Below are 15,979 nucleotides of genomic sequence, written 5' to 3'. Positions count from 1 at the left end.
CTAGATTCCTCTTTCATTGCCCCATAAAGTGTGATGCCAACAAAAGTGTCCCCCAGACACAGTATGATACCCCCATGGTGAATTCCTCCATATGCACAGTATAATGACCCTACTGTACCCCACCTCAACTCCCAAGGCAAAGTATGGTGACCCCAACACAGTTTGATCCCCCCAAATGTGACCCCCACACAGCCCTTCATCTAGTATAATGGGTCTACATACAGTATAATGGCCCCACACCTCTCCACACTCCAGAGTATAATGCACTCCCCATGGTCCTCCACACAGTATGATGCACTGACAATGGTCCTCAACACAGTATAATGCACCCCATGGTCCTCCACACAGTATAATGCACTCCCGATGGTCCTGCACACAGTATAATGCACTCCCTATGGTCCTCCACGCAGTATAATGCACTCCATATGGTCCTCCACGCAGTATAATGCACCCATGGTCCTCCATGCAGTATAATGCATTCCCTATGGTCCTCCACACAGTATAATGCACTCCCCATGGTCCTCCACACAGTATAATGCACACCCCATGGTCCTCCACACAGTATAATGCACTCCCCATGGTCCTGCACACAGTATAATGCACTCCGCATGGTCCTCCACACAGTATAAGACAGTCCCCATGGTCCTCCACACAGTATAAGACACTCCGCATGGTCCTCCACACAGTATAAGACAGTCCCCATGGTCCTCAACACAGTATAATGCACTCCCCATGGTCCTCCACACAGTATAACTCTCTCCCCATGGTCCTCAACACAGTATAATGCACCCCATGGTCCTCCACGCAGTATAATGCACTCCCTATGGTCCTCCACACAGTATAATGCACTCCCCATGGTCCTCCACACTGTATAATGCACTCCCCATGGTCCTCCACACAGTATAATGCACTCCCTATGGTCTTCCACGCAGTATAATGCACTCTCTATGGTCCTCCATGCAGTATAATGCACCCATGGTCCTCCATGTAGTATAATGCACTCCCTATGGTCCTCCATGCAGTATAATGCACTCCCCATGGTCCTGCACACAGTATAATGCACTCCCCATGGTCCTCCACACAGTATAAAACACTCCCCATGGTCCTCCACACAGTATAATGCACTCCCCATGGTCCTGCACACAGTATAATGCACTCCCCATGGTCCTCCACACAGTATAAGACACTCCCCATGGTCCTCCACTCAGTATAAGACACTCCCCATGGTCCTCCACACAGTATAAAACACTCCCCATGGTCCTCCACACAGTATAATGCACTCCACATGGTCCTGCACACAGTATAATGCACTCCCCATGGTCCTCCACACAGTATAAGACACTCCCCATGGTCCTCCACTCAGTATAAGACACTCCCCATGGTCCTCTACACAGCATAACGCACCCCATGATCCTGTATGCAGTATAATGCAGCCCCCCATAGGGTAAAATGCAGCCTCCACTATAGGGTAAAAATGTGGCCTCCACCATAGGGTAAAATGCAGCTCCCCCCATAGGGTAAAATGCAGCCCCAGTCCTCCAGTATTATCAGTACTCACTGATTTAAAAATAAATAAATACATACTTACCGCTCCTCATTCCCTGCTGCTTCAGTCTCTGCAGCGAGTCTCTCTCATCACCTCAGGAGCTGACAGCTCTACTGTCTGACACAGCGTGGCGCGTCATCACGCTGCTGCGTCAGACGCAGAGGAGGAATGATGGGAAAGGGAGTGTCACATGATGCTCCCTCCTCCATCATTGCTTTCAACCAGGACCGGCTCCAGGTTTTCGTATGCCTCGGGCGAAAGAGTCTCAGTGGGCCCCTTTGACACATTCCACCATTCATGATGCACAGATACGGCAGAGAAATATAGGTATACAACACAGGGCCCAGGCTGTCCCCTCACCCTTCACATATGCAAACATGCACATATACAGACATGCGCACACACAGTACGCAGACATGCACACACACAGTACGCATACATGCACACACAGTATGCAGACATGCACACACACAGTACGCATACATGCACACACAGTACGCAGACATGCATGCACACACACAGTACGCAGACTTGCGCACACACACAGTACGCAGACATGCGTGCACACACACAGTACGCAGGCATGCATGCACACAAGCAGTACGCAGACATGTGCAAATACAGTACGCAGACATACGCACACACAGTGCGCAGACATGCTCACACACACACAGTACGCAGACATGTGCACACAAACAGTAGGCAAACATGCACGCACATGGTAAGCAGACATACACGCACATGAACATGGTACACAGATATGCATTGCACACATACATTACGCAGACACGCACATACACAAACATATACACAGATACGTACACATACAGGTATACGTACATATTTGAACACATTCTTAAAAACACGTAAAACAGACATAAATATATATACACAGTCATACACACAAGACACATTAGAAATATATATAATATGGGGATTGGGGAATCTGGCAACAAGCCTCCCTTACCTGCCCCTGGCCTGTGTCCGGTCCAACTGTGCAGGACCATCAGGGGGGCCCACTCGCCGCCAGAGCCCGGACCTCCTTGGGGCAGCAGTCAGTATCGGGGCAGCAGTCAGTATTGGGACAGCAGTGAGTATTGGGACAGCAGTCAGTATCGGGGCACCAGTCAGTATTGGGGCTCCAGTTAGTATCGGGGCAGTGTCGCGCCCCCGGGGGCCTTACTGTTTGGGGACAGTATATATCACGGTGGCTGGCCCAGGGCGGACAGTGCACAAAAGGGGTAGCAATTACTACTAAAAGTTCAGAGAAATTCGTGACGCCACCTGTGATGTTTGGTTAAGGTCACCAACGCTGCAACAGTCCACTGAGGCAGGTGTCAAGGCAGCTAAAGATGATACAGCTCCCCACAGGTGGAGCGGGCCTCAGGGCAGTGTAGATAGATAGATGGTGGAAGGTGCGCTGGGCGTTGTAGTGCAGGGGAAGAACGATGGCACAGCCGGAGTAACGGACAGAGACAGGGGGTTTTGCTTCGTTACCTTTACTGGTACAGCTGTTAGATATGGTCCAGGGTACTCTAGGTGAAGGGCGCACTTTTGGACTTCTCCCCAGGGAGCGGGTATAAGGCCTCCTGATCCGTGTCTGTCTCTGTGTAAGCTGGTGGCCAGCGTGCAACTGGGCCTAGCTTATGTGTCCTGCTTTTACTCCACCTGTTGCTCTGAAGTAGGACCTCCGGTTGGTAACCACTTTCCCTGGACGTCGGGGACTTCGCGGTTCCTGGTCCTGTATGTGTCTAGCTTCAGGTTTGCCAGGGACTTGTAGTCTTCCTGGGATTCCGGTTATCCCTACTGGGTGTAAAGGGTCCCTGTAGGCTCGGACCCGGTGTCCGGTATATATACTGGGGTGAGCCTGGTATGCTCCTCTGCCCCCTTTTATCACTCCTTCCTTCCTCTCGCCTTCGGCCACGCTCGGGGCCCTCACTAAGCTTCAGTGCTGCTGGAGGCCAAGCTTGCCTCACACAGCAGCCTACGTGCTGCTCTCACTCTGTCTGATATCCCTAACAGGGCTCCCTCTGCTGGTATGAGGTGGAAGGTGGAGGTGTTTGCATGAAGTGAGGGCCTCTTGTGGAGAAATCCGTCCATGCACCCTTCTGGGTTCTGTGGCACCATGCGCAGCAGGGCGCCACAGCAGCAGTGAGTATTGGGACAGCAGTCAGTATCAGGGCAGCAGTCAGTATTGGAACACCAGTCAGTATTGGGGCAGCAGTGAGTATCGGGGCAGCAGTGAGTATCGGGGCAGCAGTCAGTATTGGGACAGCAGTGAGTATTGGGACAGCAGTCAGTATCAGGGCAGCAGTCAATATCGGGGCACCAGTCAGTATTGGGGCAGCAGTGAGTATTGGGACAGCAGTCAGTATCGGGGCAGCAGTCAGTATCGGGGCAGCAGTCAGTATTGGGGCAGCAGTCAGTATTGGGGCAGCAGTGAGTAGCAGGGCGCAGGACCTCCAGCGATGTTTGAATCCTGGCACTTCATCGGGACCCCCCCCCTGCTCCACCGGTGCTGCAGCAAGAGTGCCGGCACTTCAGACATGGCTGCCCCCCCAGCTCACGGGCCCCATAGCAGTTGCGTGGCCTGCAGCCATTGGCACTGTGTGTGAGACACTGGGGGCATCATACTGTGTGGGAGAATGTACCATGGGAGGCATCATAATGTGTGTGGGTAACATAATGTGTAGTGGGCTGTGGTGGTGTGGCGCCCCTGAGGGTTCAGTCACCACAGGGGTACTGCACCTCAGCCCGAGGTGTGGTATCTCCTCTTCCAGGTAAGGATGGAGCATCACTCAGGACCCCACTTCACGCTCAACACTACACCACTCCTGTCCTGTAGGGGGCCTAAATGCACCAGGGTGCTGCCCCGGCCCGGGATAGAGGAGATGGGGGGAACCAAAGATAGGGGGAACCATGTAGTGGGTGAGGGTGGAGGACACACTTTTAGGAAACACTTACTGATTCATATTTAATCCACGGCCATCTTAAGTTCAAGGTCTTTGATTGTGGTCTTCTGCCAGGGTCCAGCAAGAGTCTGCAGCTGACTGAAGATACACGATCCTCGTTCTCTGGCCTTGAGATGAGGAGCGGGTCAGAGTTAACCCATGTCTCTACCCGGCCAAGGTCCTAACCTAAGAAGGCCTTGGAGGGGAGCGGAGGAGATAGGCTCCACAGGCAAAAAGATCCCAGGGGCATACGGACAGAGCGGAGTCGCCACCTGTATTCTTTACTCTGGCCTAGCCAGAGGGATTCCTGCTGCCAGAGTGGTGACCGGCCCCCGATATCTGACTTTGTTACTTCACGTCTCAGTCAGAAAAGCCCGGAGGCTTAGTGGATACCAGGGGGATACGGACGGAGCGGAGTCGCCACCTGTATCTCTCACACTTCGTTTATTCCAGAGGGACCCGACCTTACACTACGTTCATACCACACGCAGTCAGGAGAAGACTTAGTGGGAGAACTTACCAAGGAGAGGAACATACACAAGAGGGGTCTCGACAGGTGCTCCTGATCTACCTGGAAAGTGTTGAACCCCCTTCCCGGTGACCGCAGTACGCCGTGTGTAGCAGAGACAAACTTTGCGGCTGAAAGTTCATCTGAAAGTGAGTAAAGACCCGGATGACTTCACACACCGCCTCAGCCTGTTATTTCCTGCGCGGCACTGCACCCACCATTCCTTCTCACACTGCCCTGAGGCCTGCTCCGCCTGTGGGGAGCCGTCCCATCTTAGCTGCTCATAACACCAGCCTCAGTGGACTGTAGCGGTGCTGGTGTCCATCACCGGAAACCGCAGGTGGCGTAGTCGAAATACCACTCATCCTAAAAGAAGCCCAATATTTTTGATGTGACAGCCCTGGGCATGGAACGGGTCCAGGCCACGACTGCATCCCCGCGACCCCTACACCGACCCGGCTCCGAGTAACCCCATTTCCCAGGGAGGGCGAGGCGTCACAACTTGCCGTAGTCGGTAGGATTGCGTGCCCGCAGCAACGGATAAAGATAATCCCCATTGTCGACGGGTACTGTGCGCCTTTTCACAAAAAGACTGTCGTTACACACTTAAAGTGGCGCCGCCCAAGAAGAACGGACGCCATTATGTGCAAAAACAACAGCAACCAAAGTCCTCCCATCGTGGGCCTGGCTCCCCAATGGCGCCAAAAGTGCAGACCGCCCCCTCCAGCAGAGACAGTCCGCATAGTAGTGTCCGTCAAGATGGATGGGACGTCCCAAGGAGTGCCCATCAGCCAGCTGCCCTGGAGCCGCCCCAAAAGAAGGAGGAGAAAGAGACCGCACCCAGCAGCAAAGATGGAAGCAGCAAAGGAGATGTCCTCCGTCGCTGGCCCACCTGCTGCTACCTCCCTCGGTATGGAGGGAATCTACCTGACCGCGGAGGAGGCCAAGTTCCTCCGTGGTGAAATGCAGGAATTGACCAGGAGGGTCGAAGAGGCCCAGCGACTGGCCGCCGCAGAGTGGAGAGAGGAGGTGTTGCGGAGGATCAAGGACCGCCCCCAGAGCTCGTCGCGCCTGACAAGTGAGGCTCCAGCCCAGGCGGAGGAAGCCCAGGAGGCCCCGTGCAGCCCAAGTACGGGTAAGGCTAAAACCCCTATCCCGGGCACGTGACGCATCGAAGCCCTCCTAAGTATCCTACCGGCACCCCTATCCCTGGGCGCCATCGCATGGGAGCAGCTCCTGGCTCCAGAGGTCGAGGCCCAAGCCACCGCCACTGCCGGAGACCTGCTATGCCTCCCGACTCCCGATCCGGGGAATCCTGCACTTACGTGGGTGAACACCTGCCCCAACCCGGACTGGTCCGCACCGATAGAGAGCCTGCAGCAAACCCCGTTAATGCCGCTGCCCGCGCCACCGGTCACTTTCCCGGCGGCAGAAGAGTTTGCCTGGGATAACCGAGGGGGCGACCTGATGGGCTTCCCCCGGGAAACCAAGACCGAAGCGCGGAGGCGGGAGGAGACCTGTAGAAAAGAACTCCTCCAGTTCGAGAAGGAGCGGCGTGACAAGAGGGTCCGCTGTGAGCGTCTGGAGGTGCGCGCCAAGGCTGCCAAGTCACAGGCCCGTCAGGTGGAGGCCACCCGTCCAAGCCCCCGGGAAGAAGGCGTTATCATGCGCTTCCACCAGGTAGCAGGATGGGGCTTCATCCGCAGCCCACAGATCAACCGAGACGTGTTCGTCAACTGGCGGGACGTCGAGCCACGGCTGGAGCAGGGCCACCCTGGCCGGAACCTCTACCCGGGTGATTTGGTATCTTACACCCGCCACCACAGGGAGCATGGGTGATATGCCCTGGATGTCCACAGGGTGTTCAAGGAGGATACCCCCACTCACCTACCTACAGAGGACCGGTCAGGCTCCGTCGGAAAAGATGAGCCATTTCCCCGGTGGGGATACCAATTTTGAGCAGCCCCGGGAGATGAATCTCCCCTTTGTTTAAACTGTTACTTGTTTTTTTCCAAGTTTTTCACCCGGATCATTTAAAAGAGACATTTGTCCCTGCGGACGCTAAGCAGTAGGCAGACTAACTCTGTAAATAGTTTTGCACCTATTTAGGTACTCCCTATTGGTTTTATGCAAAACCACTTCTACCTCAGACCTCAGAAGCAAAACCTGTCTGGAGTGGCTCTACTGGAGGTCCAACTCGGGATCTCCATGCCCTGCAGCCACCCCAGGGCCTACGTTGAGGGTTTGGGACAGGTCCCTCATGCTGCTGAACTGACATTTTCTACCGTATTTTCTACAGTACTGTCGACATGCATAATGTCTCTTTCGTGTTTTCCATACGTGCATAATGTCTCTTTGATATTTTCTATATTTATACTATGTATATATATATCATGCGACGTTAAAAGTGTCCTAACCTCCCATAAAGGGAAGAATGTTTTATTGTTTACAAAAACTTTTAAAATTTGAATGTCTGTACCTGTACTTTACTCTATTGCAGCCCGCGGACGTGCTGTGTTTCACCGGGGGGGAATGTGGCGCCCATGAGGGTTCAGTCGCCACAGGGGTACTGCACCTCAGCCCGAGGTGTGGTATCTCCTCTTCCAGGTAAGGATGGAGCATCACTCAGGACCCCACTTCACGCTCAACACTACACCACTCCTGTCCTGTAGGGGGCCTAAATGCACCAGGGTGCTGCCCCGGCCCGGGATAGAGGAGATGGGGGGAACCAAAGATAGGGGGAACCATGTAGTGGGTGAGGGTGGAGGACACACTTTTAGGAAACACTTACTGATTCATATTTAATCCACGGCCATCTTAAGTTCAAGGTCTTTGATTGTGGTCTTCTGCCAGGGTCCAGCAAGAGTCTGCAGCTGACTGAAGATACATGGTCCTCGTTCTCTGGCCTTGAGACGAGGAGCGGGTCAGAGTTAACCCGTGTCTCTACCCGGTCAAGGTCCTAACCTAAGAAGGCCTTGGAGGGGAGCGGAGGAGATAGGCTCCACAGGCAAAAGGATCCCAGGGGGATACGGACAGAGCGGAGTCGCCACCTGTATTCTTTACTCTGGCCTAGCCAGAGGGATTCCTGCTGCAAGAGGGGTGACCGGCCCCCGATATCTGACTTTGTTACTTCACGTCTCAGTCAGAAAAGCCCGGAGGCTTAGTGGATCCCAGGGGGATACGGACGGAGCGGAGTCGCCACCTGTATCTCTCACACTTCATTTATCCAGTGGGACCCGGCCTTACACTACGTTCATACCACACTCAGTCAGAGAAGACTTAGTGGGAGAACTTACCAAGGAGAGGAACACACACCAGAGGGGTCTCGACAGGTGCTCCTGATCTACCTGGAAAGTGTTGAACCCCCTTCTCGGTGGCCGCAGTACGCCGTGTGTAGCAGAGAGAAGCTTTGCGGCTGAAAGTTCATCTAAAGTGAGTAAAGACCCGGATGACTTCACACACCGCCTCAGCCTGTTATTTCCTGCGCGAAACTGCACCCACCATTTCTTCTCACACTGCCCTGAGGCCTGCTCCGCCTGTGGGGAGCCGTCCCATCTTAGCTGCTCATGACACCAGCCTCAGTGGACTGTAGAGGCGCTGGTGTCATTCACCGGAAACCATAGGTGGCGTAGTCGAAATACCACTCATCCTAAAAGAAGCCCAATATTTTTGATGTGACAGCCCTGGGCACGGAACGGGTCCAGGCCACGACTACATCCCCGCGACCCATACACCGACCCGGCTCCGAGTAACCCCATTTCCCAGGGAGGGCGAGGCGTCACAGTGGCATCATATTGTGTGTGGCTGGCTGTGAGGACATCATACTGTGTGTGGGCATGGACTGTGGGGGGATCATACAGTGTGTGGGGGAATGCAGAGTTTTTTTAAGCAATTTTTATTACTGCACACAAATCGGTATGGCTTCCATACCACGCATACTGTACTATAGCTATAATCTCCTCTAAGAAGTAAGTACACCCCTAGTGTGCTACTAGTACTCACAGATCAGAGCTGCCTTTCTATCTGCATGGCCAAGCACCTTTTCAGCTTGTGAACTACATCCTGGCACAGTAGATGGTCACATTGGTTAGTAGCGTGGAGATGAGTGATATCACATAACAGCCTGGGCATTCTGGGACCTGTTGTTCTCCTATTACCTTCCTGTAATTTTCTCTGGCATCCCATGGCAGCACAAAATTTGTTTTATTACTGCACATATTGGGTTTATTACTGCACAAATTGTGTATTACTGCTCACTAAAAAATACTCTGGGGAATGCACTGTAGTAGCATCATGATGTTTGTAGGTGGCTGTGGGGGAATCATACAGCATTATACTGTATGTAGGACATTGTACGATTGGGCATCATACTGTGTGGCTGTGTTCGTGGGGGCAGCATACTCTGTGTGGGTGGCTGACGGGAGCATCACTCTGTGTGTGGTAGGCTGTAGGAAAATGTACTACGTGGGCATTAAACAGTGGCAACCAAAAGTTTTGCATTTTTTTGTGTGATTACTTCTGTCTGGTTGTTGTGATGCCATTTTTCTGGTGATGAAGTGAAAGTGCATGATGTTGTCATCATACAAGACCTTAATTTTAACTAAAATGCTTTTGAATATAGGCATGGTCATTTAATTAAAGAAAACTGACTGCCAAAAGTTTTGCATATACTATTTATTGATCACAACAAAGAGTAATTCATTGTTTACAATGCCATAACTTAGTATTTTGTAGCATAACCTCTTGGTTTAATTACTGCACCACACCGATGGGACATTGAAGCCACTAGGGCATTCAAGACATCTTGTGGGATCTTGCTCCATTCCATGTGCAAATCTGCAAACAATTCATCTTTATTGCTATGGGCACGGGCCCCAACTCATCACCCTAATTCATCCCAAAGATGCTCTATAGGGTGTAAATCAGGTGATTGGCTTGGCCATTGCAACAAGCGAGCATTTTCCTTTGCTAACCAATTTTTTACTAAATTGGATGTGTGCTTAGGATAATTGCCTTGCTGGAATCTCCATCCCCTGCCTGCTTTGGTTTTACCATATGGCAGCATTACATTCTCCAGTATATCCTTGTACATGGTAGCATTCATATTTCCATCAATTCTATGCAGAGGGCCAATGACATATGCAGAAAAACAGCCCCAAACCATGACATTAGCACCACCATGTTTCACTGTAGGTGTTTTGTACCTTACATCATTAAGTTTTTCAATTGGGTGGTATATAGAGTGCTACAGATTGAACTTGGATTCATCCAACCACAACACCTTAGACTAATCTCTTTCCATTGGCTGTGTTCTGTGTTCAAGTCAGACCTTCCGGTTCTTTGCAGAGATGAAAGGCTTCTTGACTGGAACTCGTGCATTCAACCCTACTGCTCTTAGCCGTCGCACCACAGTTTGGCGACTCACTTTGGCCCATATTCTTCGTTCATTTCTTGCGAAATATGTACAGAACTTTTATGGACATCAGATACTAACTTTTTCTTAATAATGTGATCAACTCTGGAGGAAGTTTTTCCGTGGTCGTCCACTTCTAGGTTTGTCAGTTGTTCCATAACCTTCTTTTTCTTTCTTTAATATACGTGACACTTGACTCTGAGAACAGGTGAATTCCATAGCTACCTCTTTTTGGCTTTTGCCTGACTTCACTCTCAGAATAATAAACTTCCTGATATCTGGTGAAAAATTTAGCTTTGTCTTTGCCATGTTTTAACCTAAAAACACACACATTAAAAAAAAAAATTTTAGGCAAAATCCGACTACCCATGACAAAATATGCAAAACATTTGGCCCAGTAAATGTTGAAAACTAACACATAAAGGGATACAACAATGTCAAACACAATTTCGTCCTTATAGCTGACAACCATTTGCTTCCAGTTTACTAAAATCTCCAGGAAAATGGCATCACAACAACCAGACAGAAGTAATCACACTTTTAAAAAAAATGCAAAACTTTTGGTCGCCATTGTACTGTGTGTGAGGGCTGTATGAGAATGTACTGTGGGGGCATAATACTGTGTGGAGAATCTCTGGGGGCATTATACTGTGTATGGGGGAATGTACTATGGGGGCATCACACTGCGGCTGGTGAAATGCCCTTTGGGGGCATCATGCTGCATGTAGAGGCATCATACTGTGTGTGGGTGGCTGTGAGGACATTATACTATGTGTAGGGGAATGTAATGTGGGGGGATCAAACTGTGTTTGGGGGTATCATACTGTGGGTGGCTGATTAAAAACTACTCAAACATAGAAGTTTTTGTGATTCAGATTAAGGCTGGTGAGAATGGAAAAAATACACAGGCTTGTGATTTCCAACAATTTCGAGGGCTTTTATACAGCAAACAGCTGTTGACTGCATGTCTGACCAAGAGACCACTATCCACTTCTTTCAAAGTCAACACTTCCCTGCATGTGCCAGCACTATAGCTTCTAAAATAACTAAGGCAGCACTAATTACAGTAATCTTGATACTCCCCAAGTAAAATTTTTGCAACACTTCATGTGAAAATGCCACAGCTTCTTCCATTTACACCGCTTATATATAAACACCAGCAAGGCAGGTATCTGTCCCTAAAATTGAATCATTTTTGGTTTTCACAATATAAGTAGCCTAAAAAGTTTGTTACTGCAGTATGTTGTTAAATAGGCTGCTAGTTACCACAAGTTATCATCCGTTTACCCCTAACCAGATAGGTTGAGGTCACTTATACTTTAATTAGGCTGAGTTTGTATTAAGAAGCTCAAATAGGGTTCAATACACCCCTAAGAGGACACAGAGTTTTATACACATATTTTCCAAGCAATTAGAGGCTATGCTATATTAAAGTTGCTGCAAATCAAAATTTTGGGGAAAATTAGGCATTGCTGTAGAATTTGAATTTCAGATGATCCATCAACTCAAATAGGACTGTTTAAAACATTTAATGTTCCCTTGACCGAGGGTGCCTTATATGGATCAACAGTCGGAACTGCAAGGGTCTGTATTCCGACTGAATGGACACTGCTAGTTCTCACTGATGATTCATGGTATTTATTATCATTTTAATTCTCTGAGAGTTAAGAGCTACCAGGGAATTCAGCTCAAGTCCACTTCTGTCCATCAGTCTTTACTCTCAATATCTAAAGGACAATTTCATGATCCTAAATTAAACTTATTTCAATCATTCACTCAAAAAGTGCCTAAAGACAATTGAAGCACATAAATAGCACATTTTGAATCCCAGCAAGTTCTTTAGAACTTTAGAATATCCATGCTAACTTCCCAAAACTATTTTGGGAAATTTCTCTTTACTTTGTACTGACCCCACATATATATGTACATGTAAATGAGAACTCCTATAAGGCGTCTTTTTACTAAGCTAAACATACCCAACTTTTTCAACCTATCATCATATGAGAGGCCTTCCAACCCTTGTAATAATCTAGTTGCCCACCTTTGAACTGATTCTAACTTCTGAAGATCCTTTTTAAAATGTGGAGCCCAAAACTGGATCCCATATTATAGATGTGGCCTCACCAGTGATTTTAAAAGGGGTGACAGTACATTGGGATAACGGGATTTTATCTTTCTTTTATACACCCTAAAATCTTGTTTCGGTGGGGTTATTCTACTTTGTGTAGGGGCATTATTCTGTGAATGGTTGGCTGTGGGGGCATCATACTGTGTTTGTAGGAATATGCTGTGGGGACATTATACTTTGTGTGGGGGGCTGTGGAGAATCTACTGTGGGGGCATCATACTGTGTTTATGGGGAGCTATAAGGTGAGCATTATATTGCGTTTTGTGAAAACTACCGTACTGTGGGGGCATCCTACTGTTTGTGGGGGAATAATATTGTGTGTGAGAGAATTTAAATTGGGGGCATCAATATGTATGTGGGAGAATCTACTATGGGGGAATCAACCACTGACATCACCATATTTCACTGTAGGCACCATGCATTTAGAAAATTTAGGTTAGAAAAATGCATGGTATCTACAGTGAAACATTGTGGTGGCAGTGTTCTTATGTGCAGTTGCATAAGTGCCTCTATTGTCAAAGAGCTACATTTCATTGATGGTATCATGAATTCACAGATTTACTGCTGTATATTGAAAGAGAAGATTATTATTATTATTATTTATTATTATAGTTCCATTTATTCCATGGCACTTTACATGTGAAAAAGGGGGTATACATAGCAAAAACAATTACAATAATGTTGACCAAAAACACAGCGGCAAACTGGTACAGAAAGAGAGAAGACCATGCCTGCGAGGGCTCACAATCTACAAGGGATGGGTAAGGATACAGTAGGTGAGGGTAGAGCTGGTCGTGCAGTGGTGTGGTGAAGCAATGGTTACTGCAGGTTGTAGACTTGTCGGAAGAGGTGGGTCTTCAGGTTCCTTTTGAAGGTTTCCAAGGTAGGCGAGAGTTTGATGCTTTGGGGTAGAGAGTTCCAGAGTAGAGGAGATATACAGCAGAAATCTTGTATGCGATTGTGGGAAGAGAAGATTAGAGGGGACTAGAGAAGGAGATCTTGTGAGGATCTTAGGTTGCATGTAGGTATGTACCGGTCACAGATGTATGGAGGAGACAGGTTGTTGATGACTTTGTATGCCATGGTTAGGGTTTTGAACTGGAGTCTCTGGGCAATGGGGAGACAGTGAAGCGTTTGACAGAGAGGAGATGCCGGAGAATAGCGGGGGGACAGGTGGATTAGTCGGGCAGCAGAGTTTAGGATAGATTGGAGGGGTGCAAGAGTGTTGGAAGGGAAGCCACAGAGCAGGAGGCTGCAGTAGTTGAGGCGGGAGATGATGAGGTCGTGTACCAGTGTTTTTGCAGATTCGTGGTTGAGGAATGTGCGGATCCAGGAGATGTTTTTGAGTTGGAGTCGGCAGGAAGTGGAAAGGGCTTGAATATGTGGTTTGAAGGAGAGTTTAGAGTCCAGGGTTACCCCAAGGCAGCGAGCTTGTGAGTTGAGGGAAAGTGGACAACCATTGATTTTGATGGATAGGTCAGATGGGGGGGCTGAGTGAGATGAGGGAAAGATGATGAATTCAGTTTTATCCATATTAAGTTTTAGAAATCTAGCAGAGAAGAAGGATGAGATAGCAGACAGACATTGTGGGATTCTGATTAGTAAGGAGGTAACATCGGGTCCAGAGAGGTAAATCTGTGTGTAGCCAGCATAGAGATAATACTGAAAGCCGTGAGACTCTATGAGCTGTCCCAGGCCGAGAGTGTAGATTGAGAAGAGCGGAGGTCCTAGGACTGAACCCTGGGGGACACCGACAGATAGGGGCCGAGGTGAGGAAGTGGTGTGTGAGCTAGAAACACTGAAGGTCCTGTCTGTTAAGTATGAGGAGATCCAAGATAGGACCAAGTCTATGATGCCAAGAGATGAGAGAGTCTGTAATAAGAGGGAATGGTCCACTGTGTCAAAGGCAGATGACAGGTCCAGGAGGAGGAGGACAGAGTAGTGTCGCTTGGATTTGGCAGTTAGTAGGTCGTTGGTGACTTTAGTCAGGGCAGTTTCAGTGGAGTGATGCAGTCGGAAGCCAGATTGTAAGCGGTCAAAGAAGAAGAATGAGAAGAGGTGGGAGGACAGTTCAGAATGGACGTGTTGTTCCAGTAGTTTTGAGGCGTAAGGCAGAAGTGATATGGGGCGATCGCTAGTCAGAGAGGATGGGTCAAGGGAGGGCTTTTTGAGGATGGGTATGATCGAGGCATGTTTGAAGCATGAGGGGAAGACACCAGTTGTTAGTGACAGGTTGAAGAGGTGGATTAGAGTTGGGATGAAGAATGTTGTAAGGTTAGGGATGAGGTGGGACAGGATAGGGTCAAGTTCACAGGTGGTGAGGTGTGACTTGGAGAGTAAGGAGGAAAGTTGATCTTCCGTAATGGCGGAGAAGCTGGTTTTGGAGGAGGAGGATTGTGTTATGATCTGCAACAAAACTAAGAAAAGATAAGGAAAGCTGTCCCTACAGTAAGACTAAGCTGAATCCCTACGATGCTGCCTGTTCCTTGTGAACAGACCCGCTTTCGTCCTCGGCTAGTCTGAACGTAGAGCTATAGAAGAAAGGGAGGGGTTCCTAAAAGAACTAAGGACTGGGACAAAAATGGGACATCTCCTAAACAGAAGTTGTTGCAGAGCAAAAAGGACAAACTGACAAAAAGTACTAACGGTCCCAGAGGACCAAGAACTGACAGAGATAGGCACCGAAGCACCTGGCTAGAGAGACAGTCAAAACAACACTGAAGTCCAGCAAGGCCAGAAGGGCGGAGCTGGAATATATAGGCAGATGGTCACGTGACCGCAAAACACAAGATAGAAAAAACTAACAGGAGGGTTCTAACAGTACCCCCTCTTTTATGAGGATCCTCTGGATCCTCCAGGCCCAGGCCTATCCGGAAACCTCCTGTGGAAAGCTTTAACATGCCTAGGAGCAGAGACATCATCTGTCCTTACCCAGGAGTTGTCTTCGGGACCGAAACCCTTCCAGGAGACAAGATACTGTCATTTCCCTCTATGCCATCTAGAATTCAAAATACGAGAAATTTCATATTCGCCGTCTTCCACCACAGGGGGAACTGTGACAGTGGCATCCCTATCAGATACGTCAGCCTTTTTCAACAAGGAAACATGAAACACAGGATTAATCTTCCAGGAAGTAGGGACATCCAACCTAACAGCAGACGGGTTAACAACCTGAAGCACCTTAAATGGTCCCACAAACTTAGGACCCAGTTTTTTAGAGGGAATCCTCAACCGCAGGTTCTTCGAGGACAACCAAACCATGTCACCCACAGTAAACAAAACCTCTTTACGTTTCCTGTCAAAATACTTCTTGGACTTCTTATTAGCCTCTTGCAGGTTGCAACATCTCCGAAATTCCTGGATGACCTGCCAACAGAGACTCATGACACTCCACAAAAAAATCTCTCCTAAAGGCTCTAGGCACGAACAACCT

Source organism: Phyllobates terribilis, unplaced genomic scaffold (genome assembly GCF_046119375.1).
Source record: "Phyllobates terribilis strain yellow unplaced genomic scaffold, ASM4611937v1 Scaffold_2__4_contigs__length_985480577, whole genome shotgun sequence".
Lineage (NCBI taxonomy): Eukaryota > Metazoa > Chordata > Amphibia > Anura > Dendrobatidae > Phyllobates > Phyllobates terribilis.
Note: the sequence above shows the minus strand (reverse complement) of the source record.